This window comes from Mauremys reevesii, unplaced genomic scaffold (assembly GCF_016161935.1).
Source record: "Mauremys reevesii isolate NIE-2019 unplaced genomic scaffold, ASM1616193v1 Contig115, whole genome shotgun sequence".
Lineage (NCBI taxonomy): Eukaryota > Metazoa > Chordata > Testudines > Geoemydidae > Mauremys > Mauremys reevesii.
In genome coordinates, this window is record NW_024100733.1 from 44,713 (window position 1) to 64,211 (window position 19,499).

Here is a 19,499-nt window from a genome sequence, read left to right on the forward strand (position 1 = left end):
AAATATTAGTGAGAATTATTTAGTGAGCATCCATACAAAATATTGGAGGGAGGAGGGTCAGATTAAATGACTTAAGTGATCTTTTTCTGGTCCAACTGTCTACTTCTGTATATATAAAGGCACCTCCATCCCTACTCAGTACTCTGACCTAGCCAGATTAGCCATGTAGAGATGAAAGCTCTGTAGCCTAACAAACCTTTGAGTAATCAGTCCTGTAACCATTTCAATTTTTGTGTGAATTCTTTTGCTGCTATATTTTTTCTTTCTGCATTTTAATGCAGTGGTGTTCTTTGAAGTGCTGATCTTCCATTTGAATGTTAGTGCTTCACAAAGATGTCCCTAGTACATAGGGGGAGGGATAGCTCAGTGGTTTGAGCATTGGACTGCTTAAACTCAGGGTTGTGAGTTCAGTCGTTGAGGGGTCCACATAGGGATCTGGGGCAAAATCAGTACTTGGTCCTGTGAAGGCAGGAGGCTGGACTCAATGATCTTTCAGGTCCCTTCCAGTTCTATGAGATAGGTATATCTCTATATATAAATGCATTTTTTGCCACATATCTGGCACATTATTCCGCTGTAAAATGATTGACTGGGTAAAAAGAAGTAATAACATTCACTTTTTAAAATGTGGTTTTAAAAGTTAAATATAAATTAATTTTTTTTCAGAGATAAAGAAGTGCTTCGGGAATGGAGACAGCGTGCCAAGATGATGAAGGAGAAGAAAGAAGTATTGTTCAGGTATTCACCTACAAGAGCAGACATGGTATGTAATAGAGAATAGCAAGGCAGTATTGGATCAGGTAAATAATCCATTGACAAGACGCTTTTACCCTTTTTCCTCTGTGAACTCTATATTTAGGTTAAAGGCTTCTAGTGATGATAATACAGTTAAATAGAAAAATTAATACTTAGCTTCTCAAAGTGATAGTATTTTATGTGGACCTACAGCCTCCACATGAAATATCTATATTGAGCATGGATCCTGTGCGAATTGATGTGAACCAATGTGCAATGTAGGAGTTGTGAGACCCTGCAAACAGTTATTCAGTATCTGTAGTAGTTCCAATATCAGGCTATTGGAGATGTTAAAACACAAGTACTTATATTAAAATATGTGTTTTTTTAATTATTGAACGCCTCCAATTTGTGATATTGCCTCTGCCAAACTGAAATTAATGTGGGCTGGATCTTATGGCTGCTACAGGAGTCTGTAAACTCTGGCACTCTAAAAGGAGGCATCTTTTTAAAAAAAGACTCAGATGTATAAGAAAAATTGGGGTTTTGCCCATATTTGCTTTTTCTGAATTATAAAGAAGGCCTGAAAAGTGTTTCCCAATGACACAAATAAAAAAAAACAAAATTCATGTTTCTTTATAATAGAAATTCTGGCCTTGTTTAAATATGACATTGCAAGGAAGTGGATATTGAAAGCTGAACAATCATACCTCTCAAATGCTCCAGTGTGGAACTCATTGTGACTATGACACAAAATAAGGAACATAAAAAAAGTGTCCATTCAGAAAACTTCAAATGCTGTGGGATTCATTCTGTTAGTGTAAATAACTTTTTTTAATCTCAGTTTCCCGATTCTTTATTTTTGATGTAAAAAAATGGTCAACATCAAAAATCAGGGGACAACAAACTTGTGTGGAACAGAGGTAAGCTTTGAATTAAAACAAATGACAACTCTCAGAATGAGGTACAATTAAAAGGGAAGGAATTTAGTCTGTATGTTTAATATGTTTTTGCTTTATTGACACCTGTCTAGCAATGTCTAATAAACGTCTGGTAAAAAGGACATCTTCATTAAAGAATAAACACCCTCACTCCTTCCGATAACACATGAGAGCTCAAAGTACACATCTCTGACACACCCCTGAAAGAGCAGGCTTGGCTTTGCTGGTATTTCTAAAATAATGTGAAGGTTTAAAAAAACCCAAACAATATCTATTTAGGTCTTCATTGTAAGTCGTACAGAAGCAAATGAGGGCACAACCTACTTTTAAAAACAGTACTTTGTAAGTCAGTTAGTTACTAAAATGATGATACCACAGGACCCCCACAGGGAGTCAGGACCCCCAGAGCAAAATCCACTATTTTTCAGTGGTGCTAAGATTTCACGCAAGGGTTCAATTCTCCGTTCTGCCAGTAACCTGCTTTATAATCATGAGCAAGTCACTTCATTTCTCTGTGCCTCTGTTTCACTTTACATCCTTGATCATATCTATTTAGACTGTAAGCTCTTGGGGGCTAAGACTGTCCTTTACTATGTGTTTGTACAGTGCTTAACACAATAAGGCCCCAACCTCAAGGCACTAAAATAATAAATAAATAATAAAATAACAACAATTAATAATTGTTAAATTTATAGTGTATATGTTGGTGGGGGTGGGGGTTATTCGAAACATCCCCTATTCTGTATGTCTTTAAATTATTCACTTGTGCAAACTGATACTTCTGAAAAAAAGCCAGGTTATGATGCCAAATGTGTCAGTGATTCCAGCAATGTCTGCTATCATTAAACATAGCGTGATGTTCTTCATCAAATAAAATAATACAAGGACAATATTGGAATTGGGCAATATCCCCTGCCTCTACGCTCTGCTGATTGCAGTTTAACTTGTGAGGAAGAGTATTACCAACTCAGAGAGGCTGAACAGATCTCAGACCCTTATTAATAGCTTTTTGTTTTGGAAATGGAAAGTAAAAGTAACACTTGAAATGTATAAAGGAATTTTAAGCAATTTTACAAATAAGTGAAAATTCCTGGCTCTGTGACTGGTTGAAAACAATTATGTCACAAATCTGATACTTGTGAAAGTAGGTAAGGCCAAATTCTTTTGCCAATTTAAAAAAACAACAACTCCAGAACCAAAACTGCTCACATTGCAGCAGTAGATTTACAGTATGACTCCCATTCCATAGGGGAAGTTGAAAAGCACAGCAAACACAACTGCTTGCCACAGGAGACTTATTTGCAGGCTGGATAATCAATACCAAGGATCAAATCCTGCCTCCACTGAAGTCTATGGACAGGGCCGGTGCAAGGATGTTTCGCGCCCTAGGAGAAACTTCCACATTGCGCCCTCCCCCGGGCCCGGGCCCCCGCCCTGAGGTGCCCCCTGCGGCAGTTCCCCGGTCCGCCCTGAGGTGCCCCCCCGTGGCAGCTCCCCACCCTCCGTCCTGAGGCACCCCCCCGCCCCAGCTCACCCTTGCTCCACCTCCACCCCGAGCATGCCATCAGTGCTTCACTTCTCCCGCCTCCCAGGCTTGCAGCGCCTAAGCTGATTGGCGCCGCAAGTCTGGGAGGCAGGAAAAGTGAAGCAGCTCACCCCTGCTCCGCCTCCTCCCCAAGCACACCGTCGCTGCTCCACTTCCCCCGTCTCCCAGGCTTGCGGCGCCAATCAGCTGAGGCGCTGCAAGCCTGGGAGGCGGGAGAAGTGAAGCGTCCACGGCGTGCTCGGGAAGGAGGCGGGGCAGGGGTGAGCTGGGGCGGGGAGTTCCCCTGCGTGCCGCCCCCCCCTTACTTGCTGCAGGCGGCTCTCCCAGCGCTCCCCTGCCCCAGCTCCCTCGCCTAAATGCCGGCAGTGACTGGGGCGGCCAAAGATCGCTGCCAAAGAAAATGCCGCTCCCCAAATCCTAGCGTCCTAGGCGACCACCTAGTCGCCTAAATGGTTGCAACGGCCCTCTATGGATAAACTCCCCCTGACTTCAGTGGGGCCAGGATTTCACGCCCAGGCTCTAGAGTTTTCAGCAGCAAGAGTAATTCCAAAGTAGCAGCATCGGCATAAGAAGAATGAGTCAGAAGTAATTTTTCTTGCTGCTGTGAAGTAATAGGGAAGTAATTAGCTGCTCTAAACTGGTGGGAGAAAGCTTATGTCCCTGGGGGCAGGGGGGTTTAATTCACACCACTGAGTGACCTAAATTATGCCAACATAAGCTGTAGTGTAGACATAGCCTACATTTTTGCAGCTTTCTGATAGTTGTAAATTCTACTAGTACAGTCATAGGTGCTTGTAATTCTTATGAGCTCTCTCTCTCGAATGCACGTATGGCATTCTTATGAGCACCACTAACTAAATACAAGTTGTACTGAAGTTACAAGCAAAAATTTATTTCACTCTTCTGGACTAATATGAGTGTAAGCAAAAGTAGCAGCATCGGCATGAGAAGAATGAGTCAGAAATAATTTTTCTTGCTGCTGTGAAGTAATAGGGATTCAAATTGTAAAGTGCATACATACTTGTTATTTAGCAATATGTTTTTTCCTATTTAAAAAATGATAAGGAATATCTGGATTTCACCCATGTTGTTTATATTATCCCTCTGAGAGTAGATGCAGCATGCTTTCTCTGTGTAGGAATGTCTTTGTTTTAGTTAGTTGAGGTATTTTTTAGAATGTGTAGCTTTGATTAAAATAGTTGAGAATTAGGGGGATCGTGTGTGATTTGAGTAAATCTGACAATGTGATAATAGTACAGTATCTTTACTTGCTAAGGAGGGCCCCTGTTTTTCTTGCCCATGTTCCCAAGTTTTATGAATACAAAAAAGAGAATGTGTTCAGTCTGAGAGCACAGTTCTTGAATTCCACATTTTTCTATGTCATTTGTAAGTAAATACTGTATTTAATACTGTATATTTTAAATCCTCTGTTTAGGCATTGTTGAATGTATATATGAAGCACAAGAGGGCACTGTAGTACCATATATGTATTCCATAGTGGTGAGGTTGCAGGTTATATTAGCAATATCTAGCAAAATTCAAAGCATATAAAAGGTTGGGTGGAGAACTCTTTCATACTCATTTTTAGACTGTTTGTCTTTTACTTTGTCACACATGAAGTGTATGTCCTTATTCTATCCTATCCTAGTTTTGCAGGTAGGGTGGAAAGAGGTTTCACATTTCTTGCATATTGCAGAGATTATTACTTGCTAAGTAATGAACAAATAAAGGTTTAATAATTGTGGTCTGCCTACATTAAAGTGAAGTCCTCAAATAACCACATAGTCATTTCTTGCTATGTTGACCAGTTTTTAAGATTATTTCATGTGTTTATTTATCAGCCTGTACATTTACATCTTTGTTTGTGGAAGTCTGTGAAATACGTTTCCACTATACCTTAATGATCTGTTCAACAGAAAGTTGGCCATTGTGTAGAAACTGATTTTTACCGAACACACTAAGGCCTTTTGGGGAGAACCACAAGAGAGTGTAGACTCTCTAATTAAACTTTTTGTCTCCCCTTATGAACCAGTGAATGCTGTTATACATGGCATGAAGACCAATTTAAGTGACCATGAGCATTTATTTACTTTCAAATTATTCTAGCTAAACACTAATTTAGTTGATGGTTCATCCCTTTTCCCAGAGGAAAACACTTGGATTAACCAAAAAATGAAGACTTTGTAAAATTTAACAATAAGAAAAAGCATACAATGTTGTTAATGTAAAGTATTTGCCCTACATCCTAAATATATAACTTAAGTGATGTTTGCTTGCTAAGGAAGTTTACAGGATCCATAAGTATGAGCTTTTGAAGGACCACAGGCCAAGTCTTGTAAGAATCGTAAGGGGGTCAGTCACGAATAGCAAAAAAATTGATAAATTGTCAGATGATTAGTAAATGCATAATAATCTGTTAACAGACAATTGATGATCAGAAAGTAAGCCAAAATCACCAAATAAACTGATCAGAACAAATAACTTGACCATCTCGAGTTCTCAACATGTGAAATATGTTGGTGGGTTTTTTTTAAAATGCTAAGTTTTGCTGGAAAGTCATAAGCTTCATGAGCATAATGCCAGCAAAGCATAGAAGTATGGCTGGCTGGAAAACAAATTTCATTTCACAAAAGATTTAAGAGTTCAAAATTTGTTGTAATTGTGTTGTGGAATAAAAATGAGATTTTAATTTTTTTTTCCAGAGCGAGAGAGAGAGACACCAATCCCTACTCTTTGTGATTTGGAGTAGGGACTAATTGAGTGCCATGACTGCCAAGCTATTGGCTATCCTGCAGTGGGTCAGGGCTCTGTGTATATGTGTCTGTCTCACCCTTATCTGACATTCCATCCTGGAACTGAGAAATCTTCATAAAAACTGATTCATTTCCACAAATCATTTTCATTTTGATGAAATGTCATTTGTCAATCACACTTTTTTCAATGAAAAATGACAACTTTTTGACCAGCTCCACTTGTAATTTCCATGAGTCCCCTGGATTGGGTTTATGCAGCTTTTAACGTTTAGTGAATCTGAAAATGGGACCATGGCAATAACAAGCTCTACTGGTTATGCTGGTGAAATTTATAACTTCTTTGAGGTCTCAGATACAATTCTGCTGCTGAGAACTATGGGCATGGCTATGCTAAAGAGTTTACTGTGTGCAACTGCATCAGTGCAACTGTAAACTCTTTAATGTAGCTGCTCTAAACTGGTGGGAGAAAGCTTATGTCCCTGGGGGTAGGGGGATTTAATTCACACCACTGAGTGACCTAAATTATGCCAACATAAGCTGTAGTATAGACATAGCCTACATTTTTGCAGCTTTCTGATAGTTGTAAATTCTACTAGTACAGTCATAGGTGCTTGTAACTCTTATGAGCTCTCTCTCTCTCGAATGCACGTATGGCATTCTTATGAGCACCACTAACTAAATACAAGTTGTACTGAAGTTACAAGCAAAAATTTATTTCACTCTTCTGGACTAATATGAGTGTAAGCAAATACTTTTCCAACTTTAATAAAAATTAAAAGAATACTCAAATAGAAAATTTGAAGCTAGCATTAAAGTTGAAAATATACAAAATATTCAGCCCTTTAAAATAATATTAATGAAATGTAATAGATTTTTAAAACATCAGTAACAAATACTAAAAACTTAAGAACTAAACACCATTCTCTAGGCATTCTGAACTGTTTTTTACTAAGCTGGTTTCAAAACGTGCTGGACTGTGCTATGTCTCTAAATGGTTTTAATTATGGTTAGAATGTTTTAAGAAATTTCCCCATAATAAAACAGTCCATATAGTCTAGAATTGCATCACCCATACCACTAGGGGCTAGGAAGTCCAGAAAAATTAATTTCAATATATTGAAAATGCACTACGTATGTGATTCACAGTCTTTCCAAGAGTTTAAAAAATCCAACTTTAGTCTGTCTGCTCTAGAGCTCAGCGAAATTTTTTGTCTGAATCTTTTTCAGCAAAAAAAATGCAAATTCAGCAACATTTCCCCAATTCAAGTTGGTTTCACCAAATTGTTTCAGTCAGGGGAAAAAACAAAACAGAAAAAATCAAAACATTTTGACAAATTTGAAATGAACTGTTTTGATTTTTCATTTTGAAGTCACTTGGTTTTGAAATTTCCTGTAATTTTACTTAAAAGATCCGAAGTTTAGAAGTGGTAAAATTCAAATGTTTTGATTTTGTTAAAACATTTTGTTTGATCCAAACCAAAAACAAATTTGAATTTTTGATTTGCTGAAAATTTTGAAATATGTTGGTTGCAACTTTTTTTTCAGAATTGCCAGCAAACCAAGAAATCAGTTATTCACACAGCTCTAGTCCACTGTACATCTAATAACTGGAGTACTAATATATATGTAGGTTTATTTCTACCTTGGAAAGGGGAGGGGAGCGGGAGTCAGCAAGCACAGAGACCTTGCTTGGCAGCATCTTTGCACCACTAGCAATGCAACTACCAGATTCCTTCTGCGTCTCATCCTTCAGGTCAGTTACCATTTCATGTGAAAAAAACATAAGGCAGCTGAGATGCATCACATGCACCTCCTGCTCATCTGCATAGTTAGGCTGGGTTCTGTATCTTGCCTTAGCATCAGGTATTTGGCCATCAGCAATCAACTGTGTACTGTCTCCTCACAGATTTGGGTGCTCTTTTCATTACAAGGGTTGATTCCTAGGGACATACAGGATATATAGCAGAGACCTTCCTTTCAGCAATATAGACTGAAAGAGTGTGGGGGGGAGGAATGAGCTATATCATCAGACACTAGGTAGCCTGCTGTTGGACAGACTTAACTTTCCTCTGCCCATTGGCAAAGGTCTCCTGGCCCAGATTATAGTGTGGGTGGGGATACAGTGGCAGAGTTAAAGTTGGTACTTCCAGTTTTTAAAGTTTGGACTTTTTAATGTTTTTTATCTGTAAATACTATGGCTTAACTAAATGCAACAGTTAATGTAAAAGTGCAAGATGCAGAACCCAACCCTTAATTTTAGAAAAAGAAAAATCTATGCGTAAGCTATATTAAATTTCAAGTACGGTGCCATGATTTTAGCCACAGTAAGCTTAGCGAAATGGATGAGCAGAGTCATTATGTAGCTGCAGTGGATTTTTCTGGAAATATAGTATTAAAGGATGGCTTACTAGTTTTCTAAATTTATGTTTGTAATCTAGCCAGGTCAAAACCTACATGTATAATACAAAAACAGATGTGTTTATACTATATGTATAAAATGTTTATCAGCCTTTCAGTTTTACAACAAAAAGATTGTTTAACATTTCCCACTTTGTTTTTCTGTTATTAAAGCACTTAGTCCTTGTCAGAATGCCTATTATTAAAATAGCGAAACTGTTTTCTTTGGAAAATGCAAAAGAACCTTTTAAAATTGGAGCCATTTTCTATTCCTGTGTTGCAATGAGCTCAGACCAAGTTTATTGCACAACACATTTTTATGAAAATAAAGAAACAACCTGGATGATCTGAGAGGCCTTCATCGGCAGATATGTTTGCAATAAATCTGGTTTTATCTCAGACCTTCACTCTGAATGTCACTGATTTTGTTCTTTAAGGCAATTACTCACAAGCTGAGGGAGATTTATTTTATATTATCTGTTTGCTTTATAAGGGGCAAGGACTTTTTTACAAGTATAAGCTAATGTCATATTTGAAGGTTATTCTCTAAGTCACTGTGTCATATAGATATTCATAGATATGAGTAAAGGCTCTCTAGCTAGTCCAAAATAGCTTCTAGATGCTGACCCATGAACTTTCTGTGTGCCTCTGAAGCTGTACTCTCTCTAGTGGTTACTTCTCCCTTGGAAGATTTTGTAATGCCAGTTTTTACATTATGCAGCCACCCAAACCAGCCCTTTCCTATATGCCAGTCAGGATAATGCAAATAACTTTGGAGGACTCACTGACCATGCTCAGTGCATTCTCTGGTACCCTACTGCAGGGGCAAATTCTTTCCTAGCTCAATGAATAATACAGTCAGTTGAGGCAGGGAGAGTGGAGGCTGGCGTGCTCCCATAGACATCAGGAAGGAAGTCAATGCTCAGAGGCATATCCAGCTCCAGTGGGAGAGACATCATTTCCCATGCAACTCTCCCAATTTCCACATAACAGTAACCAAGTACTCTCCCTGTTACCTCCCATGTCATGTTTTTACTCCAGTCATTTGGTGGCAGAAGGTCCCACAAGCTGTGTGGCCCCAGCAGACAGAAGGCTGAACCAAAGACAAAGAGCTGCAGTGCAAGGGAGGCTGGAAGCTCATTTATATGAGCTCTGCTCTCTACAACACCTTGGGACAATTTTTTTTTCTTATTTTTTTTGAGTGGGCAGAACTTTTGCCTTCTACACTTTCTATGCAGCCAACCAACACTCTCTTTGGACAACTTGCATATTCCAGAAGTAGTGTGTATTTTTCTCTGGAGAGGATTTTACATGAGGAACATGTACTAACATTACTACCTATCTGGGATTAAATGTTATAGGAGATGTAAGTTCTTAACAGTTTCCCAGCATTGGTACCATATTTTTTCCTCTTTTTTTTTTAACAGATTTGCTCTCTCTAACATCATATACAAAAAAATCATTAGGATCAGTGTACTAGTTACAAGCAGTTAGGGCTAGATTTACACTCAGTGTTGCAACACATAACTTTTGGGTGCCCTGCCATCTAGTGAAATTCACAGCTCTGAGTTAGGTGTCAGGCTCCCTGTACAATGCATGGGGAGAGTTAGGTCTCTAAAAAGGGGAATCACAGAAGCTAGCATGCTGAGTTAGGAGCCACCTACAATACACAGTAGGAAATACCAAGGAGGAGGGTGTGGCCTAAACCCTACCCCTCAAAAGGGAGCTGGGCCCCCAATTTCAGGCTAGAGGGAGGCATCTATCTCTGTTTGGGATTCACAGATGCAAACCATGTTCTAGCATTAGGACTGATCTGACTTAGGTGCCCTTCTCAAAAAAAAAAAAAATCTAACCACAGGGCTATGAAGTCAAGTAGAAGAGCTTCAACAGGAGAGATTGAGAAAGCCCCACCCTACAATATGCTCCTATAGACCTGTGGTTAGGGCACTTCTGTGGAAGTGGGAGATTTAAGTTCAAGTCCCTGCTCTTAATCAGGCAAAGTGGGGATTTGAACTTGGGTCTCTCACATCCTGAGGAGAAATGCTCTGACTAGTGGATGGGAAGGGGCAGCACCACCACTTTGCTGTCTTTTGTGAGGGTAGGTATGGTAATGGATGAGGGCTATAGGTGAGGTGGGTGGGGGAAGCATCTACTTTGTGAATCCCACTGGGGCTTAGGCACTGAGCATCTTGGCAAAATCAGGATTTAAGCAGCTGTATGCATACTCACCGGCAGCTATATAGGTGTCATGGAGACTTTACCGGTAGAAACTTACGTGCCTAGGAATTTAGGCACCTACATGGTTAGGAGGCAGCTGAGTAGTAGTTTTGTGAATGCTAGTGGTGCCTAAATGTTGGATTTAGGCACCTAAAGTGGCAGTTAAGTGTGTAAATCCCCCTTGTGAATCTAGCCCTTTGGGTGAAATCTGGGTCCCACTGAAGTCAAGAGGAGTTTAGCCCCATTTAAGTTAAGGGCAAAAGTTCCTATTGACTTCAGTGGGACCAGAATTTCACCCTGAACCTCTAAAACAGTGATACTCAGACCTCAGTGGTTCAGGAGCCCAATTAGCAATCAACATTATCCAAAAGAGCCATAGTAGTGTGAATTCATAGTTTTATTTGCTATCTTTATATAGGTATATCTCTTTATATCCATATATATTATTCTCACAGCAAAATGACTGACCAGGTATTATTATTTTATCAACTACAATTGATTAATAACATAGCAAAAGTATCCTGATTGGTTAATAACTAGTTCACAGTGTTTTAATATCATGTACTGCAAAGAACTGCAGGAGACACATTAAAGAGCCACTTGCAGCTCTTGAGCCTCTGTCTGAGTATCATTTATCTAAAATAGAGGAGAAGGGGTGCTTCCTTAGTAAAGTATGAACACTCCAAATCATGATTTGAGGAATATGACTGTTGTGTGAGACAGCTTGTACCACAACTGCTTGTTTTGTACCTGTTATGAATCCAAAGAGTACATCAGTCTCCAATTTAGGCAAGATACCACCTTCATAAATCTTAAATTCACACAGTTTTTCAAAAGAAGCAATTTTTGAAAAATGTTTGTATATTGTCAGTGATGTTAAGAGAATAAGGGGTGAAATCCTGGCCTGACTGAAGTCAGTGGGGGTTTTGTCCTTGACTTAAGTGGAGCCAGGATTTCACCCTAAAAGTTTGCTTCTCTCTTTATGAACAGATTGAGATTAAAAAATGTTCTGTTCATGATTTGCTTTACGAGGTTTATCTATAGCCTGGATTAACTTTAAGTGGAAAATTAATATTTATATTTAATACAGGTCAAATCTAAGGAAGAAATAATCTTACTTTGTCCTTTGAGTAATTGTCCAGATCCACATTTCACTGATGGTGCACAGTCACCTTGTGCATTAGCGGTAGGGTGACTAGATGTCCCGATTTTATAAGGACAGTCCCGATTTTTGGGTCTTTTTCTTATATAGGGTCCTATTACCCCCCACCTCCATCCTGATTTTTTACACTTGCTGTCTGGTCACCCTAATTAGCGGTAGGAGTCTTTTTGATCAGCAGTACCCTTAGTGTGTGCATGTGCTCTTCAGTCTTCATGCTCCTCTGCCAGGGCATATAAGGACAAGGCATGCCAACTACCATTCAGTTCCTCTTCCTGTCTCATGGGTTAGAGATGGAGACTATCCCTTCCTTATAGCTTTAGCTAATAGTTTTACAGTTAGTTTTATGGTATAGTTAGTCTTTTTAGTAGTTTTTAGTAGTTTGGTTGTCTGTTGAAACCTTTAGTTGTGAGAACTTACCCATTCAGTATAGCATCATCTGGTTTGTATGGGTTTAAACATTGCCTCTCGTGTAAAGGAGCATCCCAAATGCAGACAGAAACTCAAAGTGCCTCTATTGTCTGGGAAAATCGCACATTCCCAGTAAATGTGTGATTTGCAAGTCCTTCAACTACTGAGCTAGAAAGGACAGAGCAGCCCACCTTCAGGTCTTCCTAATGACGAAGTTAATGAGACCTGCTTCTGAACTGGGCTCACTAGACTCCCATGTACAGGGACCTCTTGAGTCAGAGTGTGGGCTCTTTGCCTTCAAGAGCTCTGACTCAAATTGTGACTACAATGATGGCATCATCCCCAGATAGACCACAGGGAGCTAGAAGACCGAGGGGCAGGTCACCTACCAAGGTGTCCTCTAATAAGAAAACCTCCCTATAGCACTGAGCATTGAGATTTCACTGTTCAGAATGGTTCCCACTGAAGCTCAGCCTTGAGCCTGTTCCAACCATACAGCACCAAAGCATCTGGTACTTGAAAATGGAACCTTGGGAAAAAGAATGGCACTAACCCCAACACAGTCTACCTCAATGGCCCTGCACCCACTCTTCTGGAACCAAGCCAGACAACACTGAAGGACCCGCCGCCAAAGTGCCGCCGAAGACCTAGAGCGAATGAAGGATTCTCGGCCAGGGCTCGTGGGGCCCTGTGTGGTCTGGGGCAAATTGCCCCACTTGCCCTCCCACCCCCTGCTCTGGGCGGCCCTGATCCCAGTTAATGAGGACATTATACATCCAGACAGAATTTTGTGGCAGACACCTGCTTTGGCACCACCTACCTCCCACAGGCATCCAGACAAGAAATATCAAGTGCCTTCTATGGGTGCAAAATTCTTTTACACGCATCCTAACCCATCCTCCCTTGTAGTCACAGTAGCAAATGAATAGGCAAAACAATTCAGATCCACACCACAGGAAAAAGAGCCAAAGAGACCAGATTTATTTGGCTGGAAAGTCTACTCCTCAGCAAACATACAATTCTGTGTAGCCAGTTATCAGGCCATATTAGCTGGATATGACTTTTGCATACATAAGAGGCTGCTTTCATTTGTCGACAACTTTTCCCAAAACAATTATGAGGACTTCATGTCACTTATTAATTAGGGCCAGCTCATAGCCAGAATGAGCCTCCAAGCAGTACTGGTACAGCAGATATGGCTGCTAGATCAATGGAAATGGCTGCCATCATGCGTTAGTCATTGTGGTTTTTTCACACCCGAGCCACAAAAGTTTTGCCAACATAAGTGCTAATGTAACTATGGCCTTACTGTGTGCAGTAACTGTAGTTCTTTGAGATATGTTCTCCATATGCACGTTCCGCAACCTGCCCTTCCATCCCCTCTTCCTTGGAGTCCTATTATAAGAGATGCTACAGTGAGAAGGAACTGAATGTCCTCATAGAGGATAAAGAGTGTATGCACACCCTATAGGTGCTGCTGGCCAAAATAACTCAGATTGCTAGCACATAAGGCACCTGCACACTAGCAGTGGAATTTGCATGTGGACAATACATCTCAAAGAACTACAGTTACTGTACATGGTAAGTAACTTTCCTATATTTTTAGAGAGTGAAAGAGCTTTCCTTTATGGATATATGTATACTGTATACTCCACTTGTAGGGGAAGATTTTCAGTGCACATAAGGGACTTGGGTAGGCTGACCAAATAGCAAGTGTGAAAAATCAGGATGGGGGTGGGGGGCAATAGGAGCCTAAATAAGAAAAAGCCCCAAGAATCAGGACTATCACTGTAAAATCAGGACATCTGGTCACCCTAGACTTGGGTGTATCATGAAATTGCTTTACAATGGGAGTTGAGTATCTAACTGCCTTTTGTGCCTTTGAAAATCTCCCCTGCAATTATTTAATTTCCTTATCATAGACAAAATAATCCATAAGAGATGTTGTTTAAATCAAACCTTTCTTCTCACGGTCTTGATTCTTGGTGCACTGAACACTGTAGATAATCCTCTTCTTGTAGTAATGAAATAATTTTCGTAATAAATTAAAAGAGGAGTAAAAATATGGAAATGTTTCTACAATATTAGCGCTTCGGTGGTGCTCTGGCAGTTTTTTTCTTTTTTTTTTTTTTCTTTTTTGCACTTCCGCGGCACTCCGGCCGCTTTTTTTTTTTTTTTCTTTTTTGCACTTCTGCGGCACTCTGGCCGCTTTTTTTTTTTTTTTTTTTTTTGCTTGGGGCGGCCGGAGCCACCTTATGACGCCTTATATCTGAATTCGCGTTATTGCGGGGCGCGTTATAGCGGGGTTTCCCTGTAGCTTTTAATTGATGATGCCGTTCTATGAAATGTGCCAGTTCCATGTTATGTTGCACTTTCTTATAGATATCAAAAAGTGCACCATATGCTACTGATAACATCAATTATCACAATACGAGAGAAGGGTGTGAAAACCTAAAGGAACGCACACCTGAAAAAAGTGAACATGTGAGAAGAATGTTGAAAGTAAATTCTATAAGAGAAGCTGAAGCTGCAAGGTTAGTAACAAATACCATAAACTTTAAAATTTGTTCCTAGAAAACACTGTGGGGGGCATCCTTCTCTTTTATTAATGTGAAGACATAAATAGATTGCTTTGCTGTTCCACATAACAGAAACATCCCTCATCTTTATAGAACAAAATAAACCCTCATAGTAAAAAAATAAAAACTAGTTCTTAACGGCTAAAAATGGTTCATGAAAAGGACAGTTTTCTCTCTTCACAACTGGATCTGCATCTGAGCTGCATCCATTTCAGAATCCTTCATGTATAGTGCAACTGCAATAGCATGTTGTCATAATAATAATGATAATGAACTAAGGGCTTGTGTACACTTACAGTGCTGCAGCAGCACAACTGCAATGGCGCAGCTGTGCTGCTGTAGCACTTAGTGAAGACACTACTATGCCAACAGGAGAGCTTCTCCAGTCACCATAGGTACTCCACCTCCCCAAGATGTGGTAGTGAGGATCACTGGAGAAGGCCTCCTATCAACATAGCACCATCTACACTGCGGGTTAGGTTGGTATAACTATGTCGTGGAAAATCCACACCCCTGAGCAACATGGTTATATCGACATAAGTTCCTGGTGTAGACCAAGCTTAATGCACCTATCTTTGTACATGTTAAGGCAATGAATGTGGGCCAGAGAACTGGACAGGAATTGAATGTAAGTGGTCCTTGTTATCTGTCATCGGGGCTGAAAGAATCCCAACTAATTGATAGCCAAATCTCAAAAGGTTCAATTGGGATGAAATGTTGCATGCTTATTTGAATTACTTTGGTCTGTGAAGCAGACTGGAAAATCTCTTAAAAACACAGCTGTCTTATGGGAGTAACAGAACTTTCTAGTTCTAGTCCAGCCCCAACCCATTGAAGAGTGTGAGAATGAGAACAAACCCCAAAGGTAAGCTATTTTTTCTTAATCTCAAAAAAACACCAGGTTCCAGTTTTGGAAAAACTTCAGGTGATTTTATTTTATTGACTTTTATTTTATTTGTATCCATTTTTTTTTAAATAGAAAGCATGCTGGCGCACTCCAGGTTTGTACAGTTAGCAGTTAGTATATAAGCTTCTGGTATGCAGTTAAATAGGAGGATTAACTGACCTGAAATGTGCAACTATATTATGACTAATGTGCAGTTTGCCATCCTTACTGATAGATACTATTCCAGGGGAAAACTACCGAACAGGTTTACTTAAATCAAGAACTACTGTTACCAGCCTTAATTACAAGTACACTGTGCTGTACCCTGGAGTAATGAGGAAGAGATATGGTTATAGTTACTACAGTTACAGCCTGGCCCATCTGTTCATTCAATCAAGTGTAAAGGAAAACTACAACAAATAGGTTTACTCAATAATTATTAATATTTAAATCCTATTCTTGTATTTTATGCTGTTGGTACTAAACTTTGACAGGTCTTTGTAAATAATTGCCGGTTTTTTCCCTCTGTGGGACTGAGTTGTAATATTCCTCTGACATTCAGGCCGTCACAACTTTCTTTGGCAGTTGTGGGCAATACTTTGGATTTGGAATGCAGTCTGTGCATGCTGTACATTGCTCAACTGCTCAGCTTGGTCAGAGTGCAGTAGCAGCTTCCAATGTTTCTTTAGCATTCTTCCTGCAATGTTTCATTAAACTTCATTTGCTTGCTGCTCTGACCTGCCCAGCAGTGCTCCCCTGCACGTCTTCCTTTCAGACCAGCTACTTCTGCACTTTCTTCACAGCCCATCTTCACATACATATGTTTTGGGAACATGGGTGTTTCTTCTCAGTTCCCTCCCTCACTACTGGAAGCCTTCAAGAAGATACAATTTCTCCTATTATTCACCACTCTACCCTCGCGCTTAGGCCTTTGTGTTCAGGCAGTTTATGCTGCCCTCTCTTGCAGCATCATCTAATGAAATGGTAATTAACTCCCAGGAGGGGGTTGAGCCACATACATATATATTCTAATGCTCCTGTATAATAAAACAAAGAAACAATAAAACAATGAAACCAGTGTCATTTTTAAGTCTGCTATGAAACTAAGCTCCTATAGCATTAAGGTCCTCAGAGTTCTAAAGCCTTCAGTTCTTTTATCTTTATTTAAAAGTTCTTCAAACTAATTTTAATTATATATAGTTACACACCAAAAACTGCATTGCAAAGTCAAGCACTCAAAAATTAGGAAATGGCAGAATTAAGGTTGCCTGTGCAACCTTAATTGACCCTCTTATGCATATGCATCATGACAGCCTTCAATTACATAATCACACACTTTTTTTTCCCCCATATAACCCCTCCCTCATTTGGTGCACAGAATGGACACCAAATGATCAGCTAATAAATAGTTTGTTTTATCCTCATTGTTCAGAGCGTGGTCCCATGTCTTATCTACTGCACACTATTCGAACCCTGCTCTGAAGATAGAATTACTAATTTCCTCATGGATGGCTATTTGGTGCTCATCACTATAGTATTTCAGTGCTTCACAAACCCTTAATGAATTTGTTTTCACAACACCACTGTGAGGTGAGGTGGTATTATTAGTTCCATTTTACAGATAGAAAACTGAGCCACAGAGAAATTAAAATCAAAATGCCCACTAATTTTGAGAGTCCAATCTGAGGCACCGACAGCCTGAATTTTCAGAGTACTTAGCATTTCATAGTACTTTATATGTTCAAAGCACAGCTCCTTATGACTTCAGTTGCAGCTGCCAGCACTTAGCCAATCAGACCCCAAGGCCTCAAGCTGGGCACCCAGAAAATGACAAACACAAAGTTATAGGCCACCTTTTAAAAGTTTTAGTTTAAGTGACTTGACCAGCATTACATAGGAATTCTATGGCAGAGGCAAATTAATTTCTCTAGAGCAGCATTCAGCTGCTTGAACTATGAAACCACCCTTTCTATTCCTGCAATCCCTTGCCTCTTTCACTGCACACTTTCCAACTTCTGCAACAAAGGAGACAGGACTTCTACAGACAACAGCCTACATAATCCTGATTCATCCTTAGAGCACCATCCATCCTGTGTGCTGAATGAGCTGTGGCCTTGTGGAATAAAATAGTATGTGATTATGTAATTGAAGAGTATAACATAATGCATTTGCACAACTCCATATTAACCAATGCAAAGAGAACTGAACTTTTGTTTTTGTTCCCCTTGATTATGTTTCTATGCAGCAAAGGTTTAAAACTAGGTTGGAAGTGCAAAGGTTCAATGAATATAAAAGAACCGGAAAACTATTTTTATCCTGTTTATTCAGTGCCTCCAGGGAAAAAGAATTGGAACAACGCATCAAACAGCATACACAAATGATAAAAGAAAGAAGAAAAAAGTCAAAAGGGACACCCCAAGAGGAAATGCAGAGAGCAAAACAAGACTTTGAAACTGTAAGTATCATAGCTTCTCTTTGACATATAGTGCCTTCCACTTAATTCAGTCATTGATTGAATTTGATCAAATCCTCAGGCACCAAACACTTTGTATTAAAAGTACTAATTTCACATTTGACTTTGGTCTCTTTACATTAAGATTATTATTGAATAATTCAACAATTGTGTATAGAAAGTTGCAGTTTCATTAAGATTGAAGCTAAAATCTTGAACAAGATAGAGGAAAGAGTCCAAAAAAGACATAATAGATGGTAAAAGGTGAATGCAACTACAAGTGATGTAGACATTTTGATATTATAGGAAGTACCATGTGCTGTGCAAGCTGCTCTATGATTGTCATTTGGTGAAATCCAAAATTTTCAGAAATGGGAATCTACAGTTAAAATATGGATTTAGAAGTCCATATTTAGACATCTAAATAAGTAGCCCGATTGTCAAAAATGCCATGTATGCAGCACTCCCATTAAAGTCAATTTAGTTGTGAAATTCCATTTTTCAACATCATAAAATCTTATTTCAGTCTATGTTGTACAGACCAACTTGGCAGAAAAAATATTTTGATTTTTTTTCTTCCTACCACTACTCTCTAACAATGAAACAAAGTAATAAGTAATATCATGTTAGCTAAAATCAAAATGAGATGCTTCTTGCTAAAATAGGCCTCTATTTTTCATTTAGACTACTGTATTTTTAAATTTGTTTTCTGTATTCAGTAAAATCCAGCAGTTCCAAATCAATTCTTTAACCAGTGACCTATTCTGCAACTCCAGATTGTCTGTTTGTTCATTTATGTAAGGGATTGCTATATGCTGATTTAAGTCAAATAGTTCATTTTCCAAGTTTCTACATATATTTAGTTTAATTTTTTAAAGGTTTTTTATAAGACTATTTTGGAATAGGTTACCAAGGTCCCAATCCTGCTAAGATTTACGCATGTACTTCACTATAAACTTTGTAGATTAAGTGTGTGCATAATTCTTTGCAAGATGAGAGTCTATGAATTTGTGAAACCCACAGATGTATTACACTGGCATATTAAAACCATCCATTTCATTACACTTTACAAAATTCAAGATGTGCTTAATAGCAAAAGGGAAGAAAATGTTATCGAAAAGTGAAGTACTATCTTTAAAGAATGAAAAACTTTATGAAGATTTATAACATTACCATGAATTTCCTCCAAAATTCAGGATTTACTACAATTTAAAGACTAATGTATATGTAGGAATATGAATCTTGCTTTTTCTTAGACTGGTAAAGGAATAAATGTATGTATCAGTGTGAGGATTAAAATACCTAGAAGTACATTTATTGTTAACAAGCATCATGCATATCGTTATAGGCCTGATTTTCAGCCATCGCCTCTATTTGTGTGCATACAAAATTGCCTATGCACATACTTGCACCCATCCTTTGC

The 19,499-nt window shown here is 39.1% G+C and overlaps 1 pseudogene; it reads left to right on the plus strand.

The window, feature by feature from the left end:
* LOC120392772 overlaps positions 1 to 19,499 on the plus strand; it is a 41,366-nt pseudogene that overhangs the window by 20,390 nt on the left and 1,477 nt on the right.